The 20,120-nt window shown below is 48.1% G+C and overlaps 1 pseudogene; it reads right to left on the bottom strand.

Moving 5' to 3' along the window:
- Positions 1–20,120, bottom strand: part of LOC114689868 — a 48,843-nt pseudogene that overhangs the window by 22,908 nt on the left and 5,815 nt on the right.

Here is a 20,120-nt window from a genome sequence, read left to right as displayed (position 1 = left end):
ATCCCTGTGGCAGGCAGAGGTTCTGCAGCCAAAGCTGATGCAACACAACCAGAAAGGACTACTTACGTGATTAGCTGCGCATTGTCGTGGCTCTTCTGGGCAAGCAGCTTGCGCCTCCAACTAAGAAAGGACCAAAGGGTTAGAGTACGGGTTTTCTGAAACTTCACACTTATCTCCATGAGTCCACACCTCCAAGCCACGAGGCAATCGGATGTTCAGGGATCGGTAAAACTGAAAAGACACAGAAAGGCAGCTCTTCTCATCACCCAGCCTTTGAGCTCAGAGTCCGTCTGCTGGATTGCTCTCTTGCCACGGGCTCCAGGAAGAGGAAATGAGATCTTCAGAGAGATGCATTCTGGTGGTCAAACTGGAGTGTCTTGCCTTAGAAAACACTGAGGCAAGAAGAAAAAGGAGGGAGAAGCATCCCAACCATCAAGGGTTTTTTGTTTTATTTTTGGTTTTTCAAAACACGGTTTCTCTGTGTAGTTTTGGTGCCATTCCTTGATCGCGTTCCGCTCCGTAGACCAGGCTGGCCTCGAACTCACAGAGATCCGCCTGGCTCTGTCTCCCAGTGCTGAGATTAAAGGCGTGCACCACTGCTACCTGGCCCATCAAGGGGTTCTTTAATGATCTGATCTTAATGCTACTGAGTCAGTGACTGTGTATGTTATATGTGCATGTGTCCTATGTGTACACATGTACACATGGAGCACAAAGATTAGTGCTGGGCCCTTGTTACTCTCCGCATTTCTCACTGAAGCAGGAGCTCATTGATTCAGGCTGGCTGGCTGCCTGCCTGCCTGCCTTATGAGGTCCAAGGGTGGACCTGTCTCTGTCCCCTAACTCCCCCACCAGCCACATTGTTACAGGCACATGCCACCATGCCTGGCTTTTACACAGGGCTAGGAAAGCAGCTCCTTATGCTTGCTCAGCAGATACTTTACACACCAGGCCAAAACAACAACAACAACAAAACCCTCTCATGTACACAGAGGCCACAAAAGGATAGATGAGCAGCTAAAAATAATAACTGGGTCACCACTGTTTGCCAAGCACTTTTCATGAACAAGGCAAGTACTAGGGCTCAAAGAGGTTAAGAAATTTGTCCAACGTCTCAGCAAGAAGACTCTGGAACCGTGATGAACTCAGATTATACCCTCAGGGCCCTTGTGACCATCTGCTGCTGAAGAGCTGGATCATACAGTATATGATCTATACACTATATATACCATAATATACTATACACACACACACACACAGTCAGATCCTTCACTTGCCCCTGGACACCTCAGTCGAGATGGGCTCCGGATTGTGTCTTGTGCCACATCCATCATTACAGAGAGCCCAAAGTTGTCTGAATTTGCTTCACTAAGGAGCGTTTTAAGGAAGTGAGCTTGACTTTTCTTACAGTTAAGGGAAAATACTGTGGATTGGGCTCCTGATTCAGCACATGCGTGTACTTCTAGTTTTAGTACCAAAATGTTCAGTCTGAGTAGCTGGCTCAGCAAGTTTCAGAGGTGCTGATGTGCCTCCCCCCCCCCTCCCCGGGGAGTAATTAACCTCCTGTGCTGGGAGGAAGTAGAGGCTTTGAAGAATGGACCATCCGGCAAGGCAAGGCGAGGCAAGGCGAGGGCTTCCTCCAACACCTGGGGTCTAGGGTTACCTTCTTTTGCACATCTTTCCTCTTTGCTGTTGTTTTTGGTTTGTTTGATATGTTTGCTGACATACCACTTCCATTTTTTTAATCAGTGCCTAGAGGTAGGTTCTTATCACCCAGTGCAGGAGGAAAATTCCTAAAGCAAGCCAGCCAGCCAAGCCCTCATCTCCTGGCCTCCAGGACAATGGTTGATACACAGGTAACAGTTGCATCAGCTTCCTGTATCCCACCCCCACCCCCAAGGGAAACACATTTTCCCAGATGTTGAGTGTTTGGTTATATGATCATGGAGACACTATTGCTGCTGAAGTAGGAGCTAGAGAAAGGACTCTTCCGTGTCCCTAGTGTTAGTTATTTAGCTGCGTTGTGTTCTTACCCTGCAAGGAAGTGTCACGAAACACGACAGAATCCGCTTATAAGAGTTTATTAGAGATACAGGGATAGAGAGTGCGCAGGCCTGTGGGAGAGACACGTGTGTGGAGAAGAGGAGAGAGAAGAAGAGAGAGAGAGAGAACCGGGAATATGGCGCTCCGCTTTAAAAACCGGCTGGGGGCATGGCCAGGTCACATCACTACTCCACGCGTGTGCGTAGATCACATGGTCACGTGGCGCGCTTACATGGCCATGTAACGTCACGGATCCTGGTCACTCGAGACGCCTTGACCCGGAAATGGCTATCTTGACTTGGAATTGGCTAGGCGGAAGTGTCCGCCTGGTATATGCAACTGTGGGGGCGTGTTGTGAACCCTTCACCTAGTCCCTAGAATCCTTCCCTCCAGGAAAGGCTAATGTTTGACTTTCACCTGTTACACGCCAATGAACTGTTACACGCCAACTCCACAGCTGTTGAGGCCGGGGGTGGAGGGGGGGGGCATACAAGGCTGAGAACTTCCCATCTAATGACTTCACAGCAAGCAAATTTGCATTGTAAGCCCTGAAAGTTCAATTTTTTTGTGTGTGTCAAAGGCTGAGCCTCTCCCAGCTCAAGATCTGGGACCCAGGAACCTCTAGCAGGCCAAGAGTCAAGCCTTCCAAGTTCTACAGTGTCCTGAAATGGTTATCAGATCCTCAAAGAGCCCTGTGACCCAGGGGTTGAGTCTGTAGGTCAGGGGCAGAGCACTTGCCTTGCACGCATGAAGTCTTAGGTTCAGTCACCACCACAGCCCCTTCTCCAACCCCGAAAGGAGGCACGTGACCAAGGCTTACTTTTTAAAGTCCACACTATTAGTCTGTGGAGAGGAGCTGTTATTGCTTCGTTACCTCCTCTGCATTTTGTGCTGGAACTTGCTTTTACATAGAATACTTCCGGGTCTGAGAACGCCCTGGTTAGTGCAGCTCAAAACTCTGCTCATTTCCTAAGTGCATGCTGTCAATCACCCTGACCACGGACACAGCCATTTGTAGTCTTCCTAGAAGAGGGAGCGGATCCTTAGACAGTTTCACACAGCAGTTCCAGACAGATGGCATCCCGACTTTTAAAGATCCTTCTGGTCCTGACCCACTTCAAACCTTCCTATGTCAAAGGCTTTCACCTGGAAGGAACTCTTAAACACACATCCCCGAAGCTTTCTTAAATTAGGCTCTTCCTTACCCAAAGTACCTCAAGAGTCACTTCAGATGTGAGAAAGGTCGGAGGGGGCTGTGGGGGGTGCTGCTGTCTACTGCTGTCTGCTCCCATCTGACTTCTACATGGGCAGGGACGTAAGATCCCATTTTTACGGATTCCATCAGAAAACTATACAGATAACTGGAAGCCACTGATCGAAGACAATGCTTGTGCTTTATAAATTAAAACAAAGCCCCCAAACACCCATACAAACCACCACCACCAACAACAACAAAACTCAGCCCAAGAAGCAGAATGACTTGCCTCTGGTTTACAGTCAGGGTGTAGTCATGCTTCCCTCCCCAGCATCGATGGCACAGAACATTCCTTCAAGGACCTGCTGGGGGTGCCTACTTCAGCAACAAGACTGCCTGTCCCGCAGACCGTCTGAGGTGCCACTACCTCCCCGAGAAAGCACACCTGGTCTCACCTTATCAACATAGTTGGCGATCTCCATGAGCTTGTGTTTGGTGGCATCCTGGTCATGCCGATTCTTCTGAAACTAGATGGGACAAACAGAACCAGGTGAGACCTTCCCACAGCTCTCATCCGAGGGCCTTTCTGGGGCCCGGTTTCTTGTCACTGAATGTGCTCTTACTCTCCTGTCTTGGATACGCAGTCATTTTTAGGCAGTGGTCCTTCCCACAGCTCACGGAGGGTAGGACCTGATGGAGATCCCGCTTGGCATCTCCATCTCCCAGCTCAAGGCAGCACATGGAGCAGACAATTTCTTCTTCTAGCCCTTCAAGTAAGTTTTATTTCCCATGCTTTAAATTATAATGCCTTTGGCTAACTCATTGGCTAGTCAGAAGAGGGACTGGTCTCTTTGCTCTGTTTATCACCCCAATAGGAAGCCACTGTCACACATCTTACAGGGCTTTCCTAGATGTGGCCAGTTAATCCTGGTCTGATGGTCGCTGAATTACTCTATAGACAAGCTAAGCACAAAAGGGGGATATGAATGTGACATGCTGACCCCAGACTACAGGAGCTTCAACTACAAAGGCGAGAAAGCCAGAAATAACTACAACGATAGACCCTCTACTAATGAGGTACACGATTTAAAAGAGCTAGGAAACCCCCTGAGAACTTGAACAGAATAACTGCGGAGGAGAGCCATGCAAATGTCCCTAGAGGTGACAGGACCATGTGTCATCAGCAACAGGTTTTGCCTTGCACTCCATTTCAATTGAAAAATATTCTGAAACTTCTATAGTGAAAAAGATTCTGAAACTTCATCATTGTGAAGCCAGACATTGCTAATCAAGCATAGGAGAGAAGATTGTGCTGTACTCAATTAGAATGTCTGCCCAGAGTTCCAAGAGAAAGCCTCATATTTGTCACTTCTGTCTGAAAAGGACAGACCTCTTTCTTTTACCTTCAATAATGAAGTAAGGAAATCGTCAGGATGTAAAGATAAAAATTTAGAATTGTAACCTCCCCGCATCCCCAAATGACAGACATGCCCTGTCTGCTGCCATTTTTACACCGACTTTGAATACTAGTGAATTTACTGTTATAACTGTAGGTACTATGTCCACTCAATTTCAAGCTATCACATGTTTCCTTCCAACCCTCCACCAGAATACCCAAAGAAAAAGAATAAACAGCCAAATAAAATACCCCAAAATACTTGATTGGCAAGAGCTGTGTCCCAGCTCTGGTACAGAGAAGTGCACCATTTTCCTTTCTCTTGTTGATTCTAGAACATTCCTTGACTTCCTTGGGACTGTCACTCACCAGAAGAGAACCCCATTGCTATCCTTACCTCATACAGAGTACAATTCTAGGACCTTGGTGCATAGACCTTTGCAGAGTGTTTAATCTAGAAGTTTCCATTAGGAAGGCTTCCCGGCTTCTAAACTAGCCCTGTGGCAGATTATTTCCATTCATTTAGTAAATATTTATTAGAGCATCAGCATGAGATTTCAGGCGTCCAAATATATTAATCCTACCCTCAAACAGTAAGGCCAATAAGGCCACCATAGTTGAAGCAGTGTATCATGTTTTCCAGAAGATTCTGGAGCAGCGGTTGGCAAGCTTACTCTACAAAGCACCACAGAGTAAACATTTTTAGGCTTGGTGGACCACATGGTTGTGAACCGCAACTACTCAGTTCTGCTTGGTGGACCACAGCTACCCAGTTCTGCCTTGGTGGCTGAGAAGCTTCCAGGAGGCCATAAACCAAAAGGTGTGGCTCTGCTCCAGTACACTATTCATAGAAATATGTGCTGGGTTCACATGGCCATGGGCTGTAAGCTTACAACTCCTGGTCATAAGAAAAATGTGTCTCAATGTTCTACTTTCTAGGGCGACCCTGGAAGCAAAACACAGTGTGCCAGCCTTTCCCGATACCTCGCATCCTCCTGGTGCCATCAAAGTCCTTTACAGGCCTCCATCTATAGCCACTCTTCCCCTTCTCCGACATGAATCTTACTCTTCGCTCTCTTACATTCTATGTCACTTAATGAATGAATAAGTATGCCCAGAACCGCCCAAAAAGCTCTCTTATACTCCACATCACCGATGGAATGGACATGCTCAGAAGTTCCCACCTAGAACGAGGCAGAGAGACACTGCTTGCTCACTTTTACTGCAGACAGCTCTCTAGACAGCAAGACCACAGCCTCGCTTCCCAGCACCTACTTTTCCACCATCCCTGAACCCCACCCCCACCCCACCCCCAACTGCTCTGAGTTCAGAGCCCAGAGGAGAAGGCTGCTGCGTCTAAATCACAGATCCCGCATCCTTCCCTTCCCATAGTCTCAGATTAACTTCCAGTGATCCATTTCTGCCTGTAGACTTTGGGGCTTACAAATCTTGCCCGGCCTATTCCACGCCACCATGAATCATTCAAAGCCTATAGCTGAGGGATGTTCAGGACCCTGAGAACCGAGAGATCCCTTCACCTACCAGGAAGCAAGAGTCACAGCACTGTAGCAAAGGGGGTGCAGATGCCTATGCCACTGGTGCTTAAGGTGCACCCCTCTGCAACAGTGAGATTCTCTGGATGGCCCACAGTCGTGAAGGTGCCTTCAGCCGATACTTTTCCTCCCTGGTTTGCTGTGAGTCTAGATGGAAGGAGACTAAGAAGGCTCTCCATCTTCACCTACCTCCTCTTCTGTGCCTGCCGGAGACTCACACACAGTGGCTTTTAAAACCCTGCACCGAGGACCCACTGGGCACAAGGAGGAATCCTCCTCCTTTTAACTAGAGCAGTGGGGGTTCTAGATGCCTGACTATTGGGGGTCACAGGACCTTGTATCTGGTCAAAGGATCTTGTGGCTTAGGAAAAGTGGTCAAAGACCTTCGTATCAGGTGCCGCTAGATGCCAGGCTTACATGGAGGACTATTCTGGAGGAAGGGGCTTCACTTTCTCCCAGCAGCCTTCACAGTACAGGGTGGTAAAGGTGACGCTGTGGGACAGGGCTGAGTGGGCAGCCTGGATGGCTTTAAAACCAACCTCTGTTACTGCCCCCCCCATCTGTACAGCAGTCTATAGAGAGAAAATAAAAACCCTAGAACCCACCCACCCCCAGCTGCTGAGAAAAAAAAAAAAACAATGCCAACATCAGTTAAAAACCTAAACTTGCCAGGCAGTGATGGCACACGCCTTTAACCCCAGCACTTGGAGGCAGAGCCAGGTGGATCTCTGTGAGTTCAAGGCCAGCCTAGGCTACAAAGTGAGTTCCAGGAAAGGTGCAAAGCTACACAGAGAAACCCTGTCTCGAAAAACCAAAAAAATAAAAACCAAAAAACCCTAAACTCTTCTGAAATGAACACAATGTTCCCTCCCTAGAAAGCCTTCACCCACTCTTCTGCCCAGTGAGCACCCCCCTCTCCCCTTTTCTTTAAGGAGCTCAAGGGCCATCTCTTCCTGCCTCCAGCACTCTAAGGCAGCTCTCAGACCTGGGCTTGAACACTCCTACTCCCTGGCACTCCCCCTGATCCCCACTGTGGGGCTCTGGGAAAGGAAACTCTACCGAGAATGAGGCCTTTGGGGAAGCTGTAGCCCCAAGTGGAGGGAGGGGCTGTGAGACAGAGTGATGAGCTCCGCCTTGACGGAGGACAGAAAGTTTGGGTTCAGTGTTCAGCCAGGGCACAGAAGTGTGCTTGGCTGAGACTGTGTCGCTGCTCGATGTGGGACTTGAAGGAAACACCTGGTTAATGGAACTGTGTGTGGTGAGTGCGCCAGGTCAGCTGTGGAAGAAGGCAGGACTCCTGTGACTCCGGGATAATTCTCCACTGAAGCTTTATATGCAAGCTGCCACCTGCACCATCACCACCTCAGAGAGGCTTTCCCGAGTCCCCCAGCCACATCAGATCCTCTGTGTGCATTCTAAGCATCGCCAAGGGACCATTTCAGCAGCTGCCATGCTCCAGAGTGACAAGGGTTTGGGGCTTCTGCTGTGAACTCCAGAATAAGGAGCGGCTCTGGCTCGGGGCTGCAGCCCGATGCCAAGCACTCTGCTGGCACAACCTAGAAAAATCAGGAAATAACCCATGAAAGTAAAACAAATGATTGAGCCAGGTGGATGGGTGTTTGTGAGATCTTAGGTCCTATCCAATGTGAGGAATATGAATTAAGGGGCTACCCTGCCATTAGGCTATTGGTTCCCAAGACCACCTGTGATGCATTAAAACTACCCCGATGTCTTAGTAAGACATGGATTGTGGGACCCCACCCTGACAATTTGGGGTTTAAGAGATCTGGAGTGAGGCTCAGAGATCTGCATTTTTCACAGTTCCCAGATGCCACATATGCTGCTGCTCTGGGGACATTTGGGGAACACCAACATGGATATAAAAATAGATACATATGAGAAAATGCCATCTGATCAGACGCTGAAAACACTTGCTACCTCTGTAAGACAGAAGTCTGAAAGATTCTCGAAAGGACTACAGACCGTCTAAGAACAAATATCAGAACCATAGGACTGTGAGACCCCCATCTAAGTAACGCCGGTGCTTATGTGTCCACACTAAGAGCTTTCCTTGGCTTTTGATTGTTGTTGTTGTTTTCTTTTTTCCTGTTTAAAATGGCTAAAAGAGCCCTGGGCTGGATTTAAGGTCAAATTTACACGATAAACTAAAAGATGAATGTGTCCACATCTCCCCAAAGTAGCCAGAGGCTGAATGGACGCTCTCAAGAGAGAAGTTTTTCTACTGAAATCTGTCACTGACCCTTACCTCTGAGTAATCAGCCACCAGGTAAAGCTCCACGTACTTCATAGACTGTAAATCTTCCCGTTTCATCTAGGGAAGAGACAGAAGCAGATCAGTGCGGCAGAAACAGTTGGCTCCAGCTTATTCTAAAAAAACTGCTGAGCGACCATGATGGTTAACAAGCCGTGACCCTACTTCTTAAATTTAGGTGTTAGGGACAGTGCTGGCTACAGCCCACCACCTCCATCTGCAACTGGTTATTGCTGGAGGCCTTTCTGAGCCATGGGATCTAATCTCTTTTTTTCTCAAAAACCAAGAAGCCAAACTGGCTAATAGAGGCAGAATTGAGGCCAACAACCCACAAGGGAACATGTCGACAGTTTAGTTCCCAAATAACCTTGAGACCACAGACCTCTGTTTTCAGTGTGAACAAAAAACATTTTGTACATTGGACGAGGTATTCCAAGAGGGGAAGTGGACATTTTTTTAACCTCATGCAGTTTCAGAAATCAGCATCTCAGAGCATTCCAAATACAGTGGTTCTCTTATGATGGTGTCTCATTCAACAATTCCAAGAAAGAAAGAAGTGTGGGGGGGGGGGGATTTTTTCCTCTTTCTTACCAATTCTCTCCCTCAAGTTATAAGTACTTCTAGAATGAAAGTAAGGGTGCCCAGGGGGGACAAACTCACATTAGTCTGCCCACTCCACTGGGAACCTAAAAACTCACTCTGCGAGGTTGCTTTTTGGTTTGCTGTGTAAACTGAAGGGCCCAATCCTTAGCGGTGGGCTTGGAGTGCTCAAACCCACAGTTCCCCGGGGGCAGCTTGAGATGTTCAGATCTGTAAATACGGTGTTGGCTGTCGCTGTCGGGGACAGGCTCGATGATGTAGCTGAGGTTACTTCTCACGATAATCAGTCCTCTGTGGATAAGAGAAATGGACTCTCTGGTCAGTGCTTACAGGTCTGGGAAAGTCCATTGCATAGGTCCATACGCTCGATGGTTCTTCACTTTAAAGTGGGCCATGAGCCCTCTGTGAAGGCCTGATGCAAGCTCAGAATCTCTAAAGAGAGATACACCACGTGTGAAATGGGATACGAAATCTCTGAGCACTTGCACCTCACTGAACCCACTATGGGGCCTTAGACTGGGACTCCTAAAGGCCTCCAAATCAAGCATGACATATGACAACCATAGGTCAAAACTTCACAGACCCAGAAAACGGAGCACAGTGATCAGAGAAAGCATACTAGCCTGCAGTTGAGGTCACCAGGCTCTAGAGTTAGTGCTAACATTCAACAGTCACATACTCCCCAAGAAATATCGTGTCACTCTGAGCCTTCATTTCCTCATTCCTAAATTAATATATGTACTAATGATAATGTATTAACTCATCAAGGCTCTTAAGTGATTAAATGAAGACACATCTCCTTGTGCCTGGAAGCCAAGTGGTACTTTACGGCATTCCTACCCATCCCAACTGTCCCATGCTAACGAGGCAGCTATCTGTTGCAGTGATACCCATAACTAGGCTTATGTGACAATCTTGCACCCAGTACTGAACTCAAAGATATGTGCTGGGTTATTTAATTTCTTCACTCACTGAGATTTCACCGTGTTCTAGATAGCATCTAAATACATACAATTCTTGCTGTTGGTATCCACAGGGAATTGAGTGCAGACTCTCAAGGAAACAAAAATCACAGACATTCCAGACTGAACATAAAATGGTGTGCTATTAGTATATAAGCTATTCCTGTCTTCCTGTATATTTTATATTTTGTATCACCTCTAGATTATTTATAATACCAAATAAAACATAAATGCTGAGGCTGGAAAGATGGTTCAGCAGTTAAGAGCACTTGTGTGTCTTTTAGAAAAATCTGGGTTTGATCCCAGCACCCATGACAGACAGCTCACAAATTGCCTATTACTCCAGCTACAAGGAATCTGATGCTCTCTCTTGGCTTCTACAGGCCCTACACACACATGGTGCAATACATATACTTAGGCACACACACACACATACATTGAATAAATTTTTTAAAATGTAAAAATTTGTTACATCTATCATATTGTCCAGAGAATAATGACAAGAAAAATATATGTGTTCAAGAAAACAATTTTTTTCAAAACTATTTGATTGATTCACCAGTTGGTTGAATCTACAGAAGTGGAATGCACCAATCCCGGAGAAACGGTATTCATGGTTGGTAGAAAGACAGCCATTCTAGCTATGCATCTGGCACCATGGTGGTTGTTAAGAATGGAGACATGAACAAATCAAGATGCCTGCCCTGCTGAAGAACAGAGTGAGCAGGGAGTAGTCACTGTGACTCATGACCTGTCATCGCTCTGGCAGACACCCATGGATTAGATGCAGCTGCTGATGCTGCTGCACTAACGAAGCCTCGGGGATGTCTACATCCAGTGAGCACTTCCTGCCCAGGGCTTCACAACGATCAACGGAGGTAGGGAGATGCCCATAGGGCAGCTCCATTATCTCTTCTATTGAGATCTATGACGTGCCAATCTTCCACTGTGATGTGGGAATGAAAAATGGGCAATGGTCTGCAAACTGTGTATCACATGGTTAGTTATCTCTCGGTAAACCATGTCTAAGGATTGAGCTGTGTATCACATGGTTAGTTATCTCTCAGTAAACCATGTCTAAGGATGGAACTGTGTGTCACATGGTTAGTTATCTCTCAGTAAACCATATCTAAAGATGGAACTGTGTGTCACATGGTTAGTTATCTCTCAGGAAACTGTCTAGGGATGGAACTGTGTGTCACATGGTTAGTTATCTCTCAGGAAACTGTCTAGAGATGGAAGGGGCCCAAATGCCTCCTGTCATCTTATCTCCTAGGGAACGAGTATCCTGCTACAGTCAGGCCAACCGAGTCGTGACTAGTCACACTTCTGAAGAGGGTTGCTGGCATCATCAACTGTGGTCAAGGGTAAATGTGCTATGTCCTTTGGACCCACTCTCCAAATAGAGAGATAAGCAAGACAGCCAGGCAGGCCGTGGGTTCCTGACTCTGGGAGGGTGAGCCCAGGACTGAATTCACAGGACATAGGCAGCATGTCACCTAGGCTCTCATCCCTTTGAGCACTCCAAACCAAAGGCACCCTCAGCTCAGCCTCTGGCACATGAGTGGCAGAGCTTCTCAACATCTGCCCACAACTGTCCTCTTGGGATGCATGGATGACTATCTAGGTTTTGTCCTTTAGTAAGAGCCCGTGACACTCTCAGGAAAGGTATCACAGACTGTGGTGGGTAGTAGACCTTCCCTGACCCCATCCCTTGCTGACCTCAACTTCCTGGCTGCCTTCTGGCTGACACAGCAGTGGCCACCTGGCCTATGGTGAGACACCTAAGGCGTTCCCTTAACAGCTAGGGTGGAGGGCAACGAGCAAGGCTCACATCCACTTCCCTAACTCTGCACAGGAAAGGGCAGAGACCAGGGCACCGTGGGCATCCTGTTCCCAAGCTATCTTCTCATCCCAGCTGTCCAGGGCCTCTCCCATCATCTCAGCTTCCTCTAAATGGCTACAATGTTGGCCACACAAGGCGGCAGACCACAAACCAACTGGTGAGCCTGTGTGCACCAATATTACACACCCAGTGAGCGGAAAGTTACCCACAGGAATCTGTGAAAGCCTCAACACAGAGCCACGAGGTGTAGAGTTGACTTGCTGTGATAGGAACAAGCCCTTGGCCAAACAGGTCAGAGGTCAACAGGAACTTGGCAGCAGGGTAGATAATAACCATCATAGTGGCTATAACTGAGCTTTTCTATGAACCAGGCACCAAGCTGATAAGCATTTTATTTCTCATACCAACTTCTCTGACCCTTACAAATATTTTTCCCCATGGTACAAATGGAAAAAACTTGCGTTGAAGATTAACTGAGCCACCCAAATTCACACAAGTAGTAAAGAGTTAAAACAGGGGTGAACTTCAGCGTTCTGGCTCTACATCCCACGACCTTCACCCTGACCTTTTACTGCCATTCAGAAGAGCCCTGGAGAATGGTTCAGAAAGGCGTGCCCCGCGTGCATGTGGCTATAGGTAATGGTGCCAAGGACTCCCCTCTGAAGTGTGAGGCAGGCAGAAGGAAACTAGGCCCATCAGCTCTCTGGGAGAGATGACCAGAGGCCTCTGTCTGTCCTTCCTCATCCTCAGACACTGTTTGCTGTGAACTAACTAGCCCCGTGCCACACCGAATGTGGATGGCACTCTCTGTTCATTCCGTGTCACTTTATCAACGAGGAAACCGAGACTCGGGGAAATTAGAAAGGAAGCTTTCACCTGGGGCCAAGGATTTCCGGGACACAGTCTCTGTCCCCTTGGGCTCTGTGCATCTGCCTCCACTGGTAAGCTCTCCGCCTGTGCTCAGAGAACCCAGGACCAGAGCTTCCACCTGTCCACTAATCTACAGAAGGTACCCAGGCTATCCCAAGAGACTCAGGATCACCAGGCCAAGTGTCTGCACTTAGTCCCCGGGCAATGCTGGGCGACACTCAGGAGCTTCCATCAGGAGCTCATGCTCTTGCCTGTGTTTCCATGGTGCTTGAGCAATTGTCTCAAGAAGTGGGCAGTCTGAAAATCTCGAGCGTGGGACAACCACTGAGCTTATCCCTTCCAGCAACAGGATTCAGTGGCCCCTTCCTGTCCTCTCCACCCACTATAGCCCTTGGAGGCTCACCCCAGTCCCACGGACCAGCTCCTGTAGGATTACTTAGAGATGGAAAAGAGGTGCCACAAGCCTAGCACTTCACAGTGGCCCCCAACCACTTTGTCGATGGGGACTTTCTGAGAATGAGGTTCTGTGGGATCTCCCTTGCCACCAACCCACAAGTCACCTAGATGCCTCCCCCCACCCCACTCACCCATCATCATTCAACCTGAGAGCCTCGGCTGATTCAATTTGCTAAATGTTAGCTCTGGCAGAGGCAGAGATCAGAAGTGGAGACAAGGAACCCGGGAGGCAGAGGGCCAGGATGCTACTCTCCAACCTATTCCTCGTCATTAAGAGAATGAGAAAAATAAATCATAAGATAGAGGAACCCAGGCGGGCCAGTCATCTAGGAAGCAAGAAATTCATGCTTAACCCACAAGTGACTGAGGGCCTCACTCAAATACATCCTCCAAGACGTGAGAGAAGAGCCATTCCAGGAGAAGCTGTCCATTAGACATACAGCTGCACATCCACCGCCCCTCCACAGGGAGAGACCCTAAGAGGTAGTAGCTCCATGTTCCTTCTCCCCCACCACTCTCCCAACCTGCACCCACACTAATGGGTCACAGGGAACTTCCAAGGCAGCACAGAGAAAAGAAAGGCGCATGGTCCTGAGTGCCTGCTGGGACCAAGGCAGTGTTCACTGACAACCAGGGACCATGCTCCAGAAACTCAGCAGTCCTGGAAGCATGCTGTGCAAATGAGATACAAAGCATTTTGTTGGGGAGCCACTTAGGATGCCTGCACAGCGCACCTGCCATGGGGCAGCACTGTTCTAGCCCCTGGGGATACAGCATGAGTCAACCAAAGATCTTGCTGTCAAGGAGACGGGACTAATCACCCAATGTACCCACCAATGACATCAATATCACCGCTCCCATCCTACAGGGCAGAAAACCGAGACTTCAGGAGTGTATCCGCACCAGCTGGGGCCGGTGAAATGACAAGGCAGGTAAAGGCTCTCGCTACACAAACCTGGGTTCGATCCTCCTTGGAACCCATGTTAAATTCAAAGGAGAGAAAAGACTTCATAAAGTTATCCTCTGACCTCGACATAAGCACTTCCCCACAATCATACACACACACACACACACACACACACACACACACACACACTCACACACACACACTCACACACATCCTTATACATATACAACAATAATTAAGTCATTTATAAAGGACTGCACTAGTTGGCAGGTGTGTGTGCATGTGAAGAGCGTATGTCCCAGAGGACAACCTTGGGTATTGTTCCTCTGTTGTCTATCTTGGTGTTTTAAGACAATGTCTCTCAATGGGCTGGTGCTACCCATTAAGCTAGGCTGGCTGGCCAGCAAGCCCCAAAGATCTTCTTGTCTCTGTCTCTCCAACACTGGGATTACAGGTGTGCATCATCATGCTCAGCTTTCATATAAAGTGGATCCTGGGACCCGAACTCAGATCTTCAGACTTACATGACAAGTACTTTACCAACTGAGCTATCTCCCCTGCCCTACTCACCAGCTTCTAGACCAGGAATGGGCTGCCTTTAGAATCTAAACTTGTCACAGTGTAAGGGTCCTGCCATCCATCGAAAGGCTTATTCCACACAGGACCTGACAGGTGGGATTTATTATCAAGCCTGCAGCAGAAAGGTATAGCTCTCAGAGGAGGACCTCCTCCTGTCCCACTTCCCAAGACTCTGCTCCTTCTTCCTGGAGCCAAGGGCTTCCCCAGCTAAAGGGTACTTTTATGATCTAGTCTACTCCGGTTTTAGATGAGAAGAAATCCAAGGGTGGGTGGGGAACTTGCTCCACAGTCACTGAATGAGTTGATGTAAAGCCTGAGGCAGATTCTAAGCTGCTCACTTTGCAGAGTCATAGTTCTGGAAGGCGCACCTTACCAACCCTACTATCCACACCCTTCCCAAGCACGTAGCTATCTATAGGACAGAGTGACGCCCAGGGGAAGGACCAGTTTGGCCAAGGAGAAGACAAGGGCAAAAGTAACAGTGGAGACAGAGGTACGGGGATCACACCACCAGGAAGTGTAGGATCACACCACCAGGAAGTGTAGGATCACACCACCAGGAAGTGTAGAGTCACAGCACGAACTCAGGGTCCTAGAATGGCAGTTCTAAACTCATTCCAGTCCAAGGTGCACACATTTGGACATATTCTCCAGTCCCCAATCTCAGACTGTCTCCCTGGAGCACAGGATGGGAACCCAGGAGCCAGCCAAACCTGTCAAAGCAGAATTGCTGTGAGAGCCCCAGATTTTGGATGAGAGTACCGCTGTGACAGAATGATCATCCATCAAGCGGATCTGTGAGGATTATTTATTGCTTATCGTTGAGAGACTGTCTCTATAATTCAATTCGCCAGACTTTGGTACATAAGAGTTTAAGGACCCATTAAAGTAATTCGACAGATCGGTGTGCACCTATGACTTAGTACTAAGTTGGAAACACATCACAAAACTGAACGGTATGCATGGGATGATCTCACTTGTACATAATAAGCAATATATCTCAATGTGTACCCCAACGGTGACTCAAATGAGCAATGGATTTGGGTGGAAGGATAGAGAAGGACAGAAGTTTCAGTAGTTTTTAGCTTTCACTCCTAATATGGTTTGGATGTTTAACTCTAAAACTGTATTGACTGCATAGTGACAGTTTTCAGTAAGTATTGTCTTAAAAATTAAAAACAACCAAACAAAAACACCTCACCAGCAATGGATGGGACACACATACAGGTTTAGTCAAGGACATCACAGCCCAGTACTGGCTGAAATGTTCCATAAATGATCATCAGACTTACGTTTAGTCTGTTGGTTAGATGTGAAGACGTATCTATGCATGCAGGACATTGTGGTAATATTTACAAGACAGGTTCTTAGTGTAAGGCAGGCTAGCGTGTATGGACACCTGACATCCTCACTGAAATAGTGATCCCAGTTGGGGATGCTATTTGGAGGAGGCCTGGCTGGAGGAAGAAGATCCCTGGGAAGAAGTTCTTTGGACTCCCGTCACCCTGACTAAGAATGTTCTGTCTTACTGTGGACTCCAGATCGACAGAGGCAGCAGGGAAGGGCTGAGCCCTCTGCAACCTTGAGCCAAAGCAAATCTTCCAAGTAAATCTCCCCTGGTTGAGTTGTTTACTTGAAGCATTTAGCCATGAGCTGGCTGACTAACACAAATGGCTTGCTGTGTCTTTGATGAGATCCACAGCCACCAATGACCCCAATTCCCAAGGGGCTGGGCCCCAAGCAAGTTATAAAACATCATATTATATAGCAGGGTTCCTTTTGCCAGGAGTATTTCCATGAGTTCATAAGAAACTGGTAAATTATGGCTGCCTCTGGGAATGAGGTAAAATCTGGGGAAATGGGGTGAGAAAGAGCACTGTGTCTCCTTGTGCCCTTACATGTTTTTTAACATTTGGATTTATTTCACTGTGATCGGGTATTGTTTCTTTGATGATAAACTGACCTACAGAGTACTCTGGAGAGACAAGGCCCTAGTAACCATCTAGAGCAGTGGTTCTCAACCTGTGGGTCGCAAACCCTTTGGAGGTGTCGAGTGACCTTTCCACAGGAGTCCCATATCAATATCCTGTGCATCAGATATTTACATTATGATTCATAACAGTAACAAAATTACAGTTATGCAGTAGTAGCAATGAAAATAACTTTGTGGTTGGGGGTCATCACAACAGGAGGAACTGCATTAAAGGGTCGCAGCATGAGGAAGGTTGAGAACCGCTGCTCTGGAGGGTCTACTGACCCCTTTCATTTTCAGCCTGAAGAGCCTGCCTTGCATATATCCTATCCATTTTCTCCAAGCACAGGAGTACATGACCGGGAGAGATGAATGGTTGCTATGGAGACTTTCTATGGAAATATCAGGCTTCTGGGGCCCTGGGAAGCTATTTGGGTTTGAACACCGCTGCCAATCCACTCTCTGCTCCGGGGACCCAGTGTGGCCGGCTTGCAAGTCTCCAGCTCTTAATTCAGCCTGGCCATGACCTCGTTTTTTCTTAGCATGTGGCGGGAGGAGAGGGCTGGGAAAGAAAGGCATGTGGGACCCCACCAGATGGAAGCATGCAAAACAGAAACACATGGGCAGCTTGGTGAGCGTCCCCATCAGCCTGACTACAGGAATGATTCACAAGAGGCCAAGCCAAGAGTGTTCCCACTGCTCCAGACCCAGAAGGGACACACACACACACACACACACACACACACACACACACACACACAAAGAGGCAGAGAAAAGCAGGTCACACCTGCTTTTTCCTTTTCTCCGTCCTGGGACAGCCGTTGTTTACTTGCTGCTGCCTGCAGGTGGTGGTGGCTGAACCTATAAACACCAGCCAGTTGGCTTGGCTGGAGGAGGCCACTTGAGTGGAGGATATGAGACCACTGTTAATCACCTTCCAGCCAAAACCGATTTCCTGCCTAATTCCCTCAGGCAACTCACCACACAAACCTTTCAGGATGTGAACCAACTCATAAACAGACAGGAGACCTGCAGTCAGAAGGGATCTTGGTTATATTTGGGGGCGGGGATAAGCTAGCTAAGTCTTGGAGCAAATCTTATATGCTGGTAAAGTGCTGCAGAGCTAAGGAAACAGTCTCTACCCTACCTATCATCAGTGCCTCAGTTAAGATGAGGATACAGAAATGAGAAAGCTTGCTATCCACCAGTGTGGGACATGGGCATACATTAGTAAATGACAGAAGCAGACACTGAATCAGAAAAGGGAAAGAAACCACCTCCTACAAGCTCATCAGAGCTAATAGTGGAGCTGTATTCTGCCTTTGATAACACTGAGTGGGTACCTTAACATTAGCAGTCTTGTCCCTAGCATACAGTTGGCAACCGCCAACCAAGATCTTGCTGTTATTCCTGGAGTCAGTCAGTCAGCACCCTGAGTTCAGGCACCACGCACAGTTTGTGGAGATAAGAGCCCAGAGTTTTCAAATACATAAATAAAGGTACGGCAGGGGGCTATAGGGATGGCTCGGCAGTTAGGTGCGCTTGCTGCACTGGCCGAAGACCCAGGTTTGGCTCCCAGCATCCGCATGGTGGCTCACAACCATCTGTAACTCTGCTTCTATGGGATCTGATGCCTTCTCCAGCCTCCCACCAGACTTGTGCTGCTCCTGGCTCGAACCCGGATAGTTTGGTTTAGGGATAGAAGGGCCACCCACCCTTTTTCCAAGCATCATCTAGTTGGAACTCTCCAGTTGATTTTCTGTCTCAGAAGTTATCCTCTCCTTTCTCGCTACATCTCTCTTCCCTAACTTCCCACTTCCTGCTACACAACCTGAAAGTCCTTCTATCACAGAGTGAAGATGTGGGAGGAACACTGAAAACCAGTTTGGGGTCTTCTGACATGTCACTTGTCTCCTATCTCCCCTTGCTTTCATTTCTGGGATCTCACTGACCCTGGACGGACTGCCCCCTCATGGTTACCCAACCACTAGAGAGACATTTTGCCGGCATAATGCCTTTCAGTACAAGCCAACCAATAGCTCAGGGTCCAGCTACCAACTGTCTTGGTTTCTCACCCTCTGGAACACTACCCACCTACCCATGGGGATGGGTACCACACAACTTCATGGACTCCATGTCTCAGAGTTTACTGAACTTATTCGTACTTGCCACTCCTCATGTGAAGGCAATACAGGCTCCATCTTAGGGAAGGGCCACCATCTTAGACCACCTGCTGGACTCAGTTCTAGGAAGGACCTCAGGAATGTGCCATGACAACTCGAACAGATACAGGGCAATATGCTCCTGCAGACGTTCTGTCTGTGGTTTATGGCCCTTGAAGATATCTAGATAATCCTGCTGAGCAGCCCAGATAATCCTGCTCAGCAAGTTGTGGTCCACTGCCAAGAAGTCCAACCGAATGGTTTCAAATGTGGTTTCGTGCCAAAAGTCTAGACCAGTAGTTTCAAAAAATCACCTTGCCCATATCCCTTCTACCCAATCCCAAGTTGCCAAAGCATGTAATTCCCAGCTTGCGGTTTTTCCCTATAAAAACTCTCTGCCCCTGGGACCTCCACCACTCCCGCATTTCCCTCCATCTGCCATGTGGTGGCCCAGGTTCGAACCTGACAATAAAAGGACCCTTATGTGCTTGCATTGGAAACTGGCTCCTTGTGGTCTCTGGGGGTCTCAAGAAATGGGTACAACATTCATCAAGCTCATCCACTCCTTCCCTGAACTAATCCACATGCCACAGCTTCCTGTCTCTTCACCTCCCTGTGCTTTCCCACACTGCCCCTCATAGATCAGCACCCTCTTTTTACTGTGACTTACTGCCTGCCACTCACATCTGGCAGACAGCTCTCCATTGATGCTAAGCTTCCAGTCATGGTTCCAGTCTGGATTTGTTAGCCTTACCATTCCTAAATAATAGAACTCAGATCTTAGCATATCAAATTAATCATGAAAGATAAACCCAAAACCAGTGTCTGTGTGGATTATCTGGGACTTCCCTGGCATCTCACAAGCTTGGCCCCTGTCAGAGTATAGACACATGCCCAGTGGCCTCCTGTCCAAGGCCCTTGCTTTTGGGTTGACCCTGCACATCTTCCTGAGGATCGGACCAGTCATCCCCAGCAGCTTCAGGTCTCTTACCTAATTCCCCGGCAGGTGCTGAGCGTGACGCTGGACTCTTCGGCTCCCCTCACAGTCCCGTGGTAAAAGCAATGATCCTGGCAAACAGAAAGCGCTCGTGTCAAATGGCACCGAGAAACATGACCATGTTAACGTCTCATGAGTGACAGGTGATGGGTTAGTGCCTTACCAAGCCCGACCTTGCAGCATCTTATAACCTGCAAAAAAGCTTCCAAGCTACCTCTCTGCTTGGTTCTTACAGTAACGCAAGAGATAGGGCAGGCAGATGTCACCAGTCCTACTGAAGAGACAAAGACGTCAGGGATCACAGGAGCAA

Source organism: Peromyscus leucopus, chromosome 8b (genome assembly GCF_004664715.2).
Source record: "Peromyscus leucopus breed LL Stock chromosome 8b, UCI_PerLeu_2.1, whole genome shotgun sequence".
Classification (NCBI taxonomy): Eukaryota; Metazoa; Chordata; class Mammalia; order Rodentia; family Cricetidae; genus Peromyscus; species Peromyscus leucopus.
Note: the sequence above shows the minus strand (reverse complement) of the source record. Positions and strands in the feature narration are given on the sequence as shown.